The sequence below is a fragment of the Brachycentrus maculatus genome, unplaced genomic scaffold (assembly GCF_059751285.1).
Source record: "Brachycentrus maculatus isolate JH-2025_06_01 unplaced genomic scaffold, ASM5975128v1 h1tg000396l, whole genome shotgun sequence".
In the NCBI taxonomy this organism is placed as follows: domain Eukaryota; kingdom Metazoa; phylum Arthropoda; class Insecta; order Trichoptera; family Brachycentridae; genus Brachycentrus; species Brachycentrus maculatus.
Genome location: NW_028281145.1, coordinates 1,621,271 through 1,627,356, shown reverse-complemented (window position 1 = coordinate 1,627,356; position 6,086 = coordinate 1,621,271).

Genomic DNA, 6,086 nt, shown 5'->3' with positions numbered 1-6,086 from the left:
AACTGATCATCTTGCCTTAATTCGTAAGTATTGATATTATGAGTAACTATCAAAATAACATTGCTTCATACAATGTGCCCTATGCACAATTGGGTGCGAATAAAGGAAGATATAACATGAATTTTAGTTCTAAGGATAGTCACGATATCGTAATTAAAAGTACTTTAAAAAAAATTAAATTCGATTGACTATTAAGATATACTTTTTAAAACACACATTGTAAAGATCTTTTGAGATTTAAGTGAAAAATCCATTTTCAAAAATTAAACAGGAAAAAAAATATTGAAGAAGAAATATATTAAATTAAGGTACCAGGACTAATATAATAAATAATTCTACTTCTCCGTCTTATTCCTCATTGCTGAGGGTTGTGACCCTTGCAGAAGCAATGACTCCAGTTATCCCTTGACTGCGCTGCACGTAACGCTCCAACCACTGACGTGCCTGCTGCTGCCTTAATTTGATCGGTCCATCGTGTAGGGGATCTTCCTCTCCCTCTCTTTCCCTCCAGGCTACCGATCACAACTAGTCGTTTCAGGCTATCCTCGTTGCCACGTGCATGTCCAAAGAACTGAAGAATCCGTCGGGTACAGATATTGGCCAGAGTCAAGCCATCCAAGCGTAGTTTATAATAAATAATAACCCTTAAAAATAAACATAAAGCAATAAATAAAAAAGACACGTAATAAACCCATGACGCGACGCCGCATAATATTCTGCAGTCAAACGTCCACCTAGCGCCTGTTTTTCTCTTACAAACAATTATTTTTCATGGAAAATATGAGTTAATTATGTTAAATTATAGTTCAGGCGTTTCGTTTTACGTCCCATTAAGTATTTCCTATAAATTATTGCGTAATTATTGGTTCATAGTAGTTCTTTTTTAAAAACTAATTGAGTTTAAAACGTGTGGAAAAATATCACATTTGTTACAGTAGAAAATATCACAAGCGTTACAACTAGAGATAAGTTGGTATCATATTTACAAACGATTAATTATAAAAATAGAAAAGGGGAACCCCACGCCGAGAATGCAACGCGATGGCCTCCTAAATATAATATTATCGATGTTACTAGTCTGCAGAGAAGAGTTATGTTCTCCACATGATCATAATATAAATATATATATATATATATATATATATATATATATATATATATATATATATATATATATATATATATATATATATATATATATATATATATATATATATATATATATATATATATATATATATATTTATATAAATATATATGTATATATATATATATATATATATATATATATATATATATATATATATATATATATATATACATTATTAACCATATCTGCTCCCTAGGTGGAGCATATGGAGTCCACAAACTGTCTCCAGGCCTTTCTGTCGGCTGCCAGCTCCCTTGCATCCTCCCAAGTCAGATCCGCGTCCCGAAGTTCTGACGAGAACTGCCGACGAATTGTCAGCAGTGGTCGTCCTGGGCGGCGCGAACCTGATGCCTTGTAAGAGAGGCAAGCTTGATTAAGGCTCTCGGGAGGCATGCGGAATACATGTCCAAGCCAACTGAATCGCCTTTTCTTGACGACAGTTGTGACCAAGATTTGCTGCGTCCAACGCCTTATCTCTGCATTCCTCACAACGTCAAAATCACATCGCTTTTAAAACATGATAATAGTTGATCCATTGGACTACTTGTTTGATCATAATAAATATTTGGAATCTTAAAAAAAGGAAACGGTTTTGAAACGTCACTTGTTTATCTTTGGTTATTTTAATTCGTTTATTTCTATCAAGTACTGTTTTCGAGTAAACTAAACAAATAAATAAAATGGAAAAAACTGTCCTTTAAATGGTGACATCACCTAATCTTCATTCCGCATTATTTTTTGGTTCTGGAACTTTGTCGAATAGGTCCAACAAATAATAGTATCTACTGCTCATGAGTGGTCAGTTTTAAGTTGCAACTTTATTTTCTCTAAATCCAGGTAACATATAACGTAATTGTTTTTTTTCTTTCTAAAAATACCGATTTTGCATTGAAAAAATAAGTTTTTCTTCGAAAGAATTATATAGTGTTGATAGGTTCATTGAAAGGTATGGAGTTAAAAAAAAAAAATTCTAGATAAATTCTAAAAAAAACAAATATATCCAACATACATTATTTTAAAAAATCGGGCGTGAAGAGACATGTGACCTCTCCGGTCGAATGAATTATGTGTTTGCGAATATCCCCTTAAGGCCCAGCATTCGTTAAATCGCATTCATTCCACCAGAGACTACCGGAGAGGTCACCTGTCTCCTCACACCCGATTTTTTTAAAGAATGTATGCTGGATTTTTGTTTTTGTTTTTTAGAATATATAGGAAAAATATGTAATAAAAATATAATAAAATAAAATAATAAATTTAATAATTTTATTTTTTAATCCTTACCTTTCAATAACAGTTTTCTTCTCAAAACCGTATAATTATTTCGGAGAAAAACTCATTTTTCCAATGCAAATTCTGTGTTGTAAGAAAAAAAAAACAATTAGGCATGGTACGTATAATAGTACCTGGATTTAGAGAAAATTGAGTAGCGACATAACGAATGCTGGGCCGTAAGTGCATATCGCTCACTCCTTTCAAGAACGTCATAAATAACAAAAACTTGATTTTTCAGGAGATCGTTTTTAAAGTAAAAAAAAAATTAAATGTATTAAAAATAAACATTAAGCCACTTATTGAACTTTTTACTGTGCAACAGATGTTTTTAGGTGAAACCTGAAGGTTTTTTCTCCATTGGAAAAATATTTAGTATATTTAAAAAAAATATTAAACAATACCTTTTCTTCAAAATGCTAAAACAACACCTTCTGGCCTGTAGCGGGTAAATATTAAGTTAAAAATATGCCTCTTTTGCTGGGATATGGTACATTTTCGGGGCATTCCGAAAACATGAAAATTTACGATTTTTGATGTATGACGTTGTTGAAAGGATTAAGCGATATGTACATATGTAGGTACTGCTAACTACTACAGTACTAATGTTTCTCAATTGACACACCGCTACCAGCAATTAATGTTGATACAATAATAGGTTATTTTCTTAATGAAACGTGATGATACAGTTTTCTAGAATTGATTGACTAAAATGATAAAGTGTGACTTGTTAACCTTCCTCTGACCCCTAACCGCAGCGCATCGGATCGATGCTGTGCTAACGAAACTGTTAATTACATGAAGGCAAGATAATCAGGACTGCGCTCCAACTTGCTGGATCAAGATGTATAATATCGTGGGTATACTGACAAAAAACGTTAATTCTAAGATCCCTGTTTGAATAATCCCTGTTATTTAAAGCCTTTAGCCTGAATACAATACCCGCTATTAAACTGAAAGTTAAATTTTCTACTTGAACTTTTAAACCCCACAAATATGACATTTCAAACTACTTGTGTATTTTGCCAGTTTTTGCAATCAATCAGAGGATAGATAGTACTTGAACATAGTACTTGTATTCAAGATGGTGAAACATGTGTTTTTTTTTAACAAATACACAATGCGCTTTCAATTTTTCATGTTCTATAACTGTAGCTATTCTATTCATATGATATTTAAAAAAAAAAAAAACAGAAACTATGTATTGTCTTTCATTTACGAGGCCTATAATATTAGAGATTCATTATTTCCTAGGCTAGGAATATACAATTGTGTTACAATTCTGATAATATTATTATTTAAAAAAAAACCTACCCACATACTCGTAATTTATCTATGATATGCAGAGTACACAAGCATAATATATCACGTTCCCTATTAACTATAAACACACGTGTTGGTAGATATATTACATATGTTACTCTAAATAATTTAAAGTAGTGTGTAGGAAGAAAATTCGCTATTTTGCCAATCAAACATACATACTCTGAGCAACGAGAGTTTGAAGTCGTTTCCTTTATGATGCCAAGCAGTTTTAAAGTAAATACTTATATTGTTTTTTCTTCAGAGCAACGACGAAGCTCACGACCTGTCATACGCTGATTTAAGTGATCAGTGTATATATATGCAACATTCACCATTCTCCCCATGAATGACAACCACACTACTCAAATTTGGAAGTTATAGTTATGTTCGGCAGATTAAGAAAGGTGTGTTGAGATGGTTTGGATATGTGGAACGTATGAGTGAGGAAAGAACGATTAAACAAATTTATGAAGCGAATGTAGTTGGAAAAAGAAGCAACTGAAGACCGAGGAAAACTTAGCACAATCAGGTATGTGAAATACTTGAAAGCGGCCGGATCAGGAGTCGTGATAATCGTCGAGTATGTATGGGGAGATGTATGAGAGTATGCATGAATGTAGAAGAGGCGAAGAATGTTTGCAAAGAGTGGTGGCGTTCGATTCTCTCTGCCTACCCCTGCGGTGAAGCGGCGTGGTGGTTAGTTAGTTAGTTAGTTAGTTATGTTCAGGGCTTTTTTTCATGTAACGCGGTGGAATGACGTTCCGGTATTTTTTTTACGGGCATATATTTTTTTAATTATCAAAATCAATTAAACGAAACAATGTCTGTGCTTACGTAATTACAATCTATATTAATATAATTCGTCAAAATGATAAAACAAGGTAGTGTAATGAATATTTAAATGATATTTGAGTATTTGTTTTTACTGAGTTCCGGGACCTTTTTTGTTTTAAAAAAGCCCTGATTGTGCTACAACTGAAAACATCTTCAGCATGCCACTTTTTCGGCATCATCTATGGCTGAAAACCTTCGTGAAATCCCCTATGCAGCGTTCAAACAGATGTAGACTCATTAATAAAACATAATAAAATTTATTAAAAATTTAATAATATTTAATAAAATATCACCTGCGCCCCATCTCTAAATTTTTTGTAAAGCATGTAATTATTTAAATTTATTTTATTGTATCACTGATACGGAACAAGGATATTCAGATTAATTTATTGCGTATGTAGGCAGACGCAGAGACACCTAAATTATACGTACACGGTTTGTTATATATCAACAAGCTGCTTAAAACCGTATAAAGGGTAATGAAAAGACACAAAATAAAAATAGCTTTTGGAGTAAAATGACAAATTAAAAATAAACATGAAGTTATCAAGATTTTTTATTGATATCTCAACATAGATGAAGAAGAATGTGAAAGAATATGAAAAATTGAGTAATGTGGTTGTCATTCATATTAAACCAGCTAATCACAGATTGTCGTAAGCCGTGTGAATCTCCAGACTTCCATATTCTTCATCTATTAGGATATAACTAACTTACCATCATGCCGCTTTCCGCAGGGGTAGGCAGAGAGAATAGAACGCCACACCATTTTTTTTCCAAACAATCTTTGACCCCTTAACACTCATGTATCTCCTCATACATACCCGCCGATTTTTCCGACTCCTGACTTGCCAATTTTAAAGTAATGAAAATACTTGATTATGCCAAGTTTTCCTCGGTCTTCCTCTGCTTTTATTACCATCCACATTCGCCTCTTATATTTACGAGTTTTAATTCATGTTTATTGTTCTATCTTCTCTTGTCAGCCTCCGCAGTTTAATGGTCAGCGGCTACCGTACTGGAGGTCCTGGGTTCGATTCCCAGGGGGGTTTAATAAATGTAAGTGATTTTTTCACTCTAATATAAATTCAATACTACCCTGGACTGATACCTGAAGTGGAGGGCTGATCAGCTTTGCTTCATGTGGTCATGATCAAGATAACACTGCGTTTATATGATGCAGTGCCCTATGCACCATTGGGTGCAGATGAGGGTTTGAAGAAGGAAGGTGTTCTTTCTTCACTCATTTGATTCATACGCCCAACTCATCTCAACATACCTTTCATAATTTTATCGATAATGTTTATCTCAGCCTTCAATATGGAGTTCAACTTCTAAGTGGAGCAAACCTAGAGTTTGTCAACAAAATAATGATAACACTATATAAAATATTATGATAGGTATCTACGTATTTACTGTGTTCAAAAATAATTTAGAAACTTGACATTTTTTGCTGAAATAATAATACTGTAGGTGCTTGCTTCTTAAATCGATAAATTAAAAAATATCTACACATCGGTTGCCA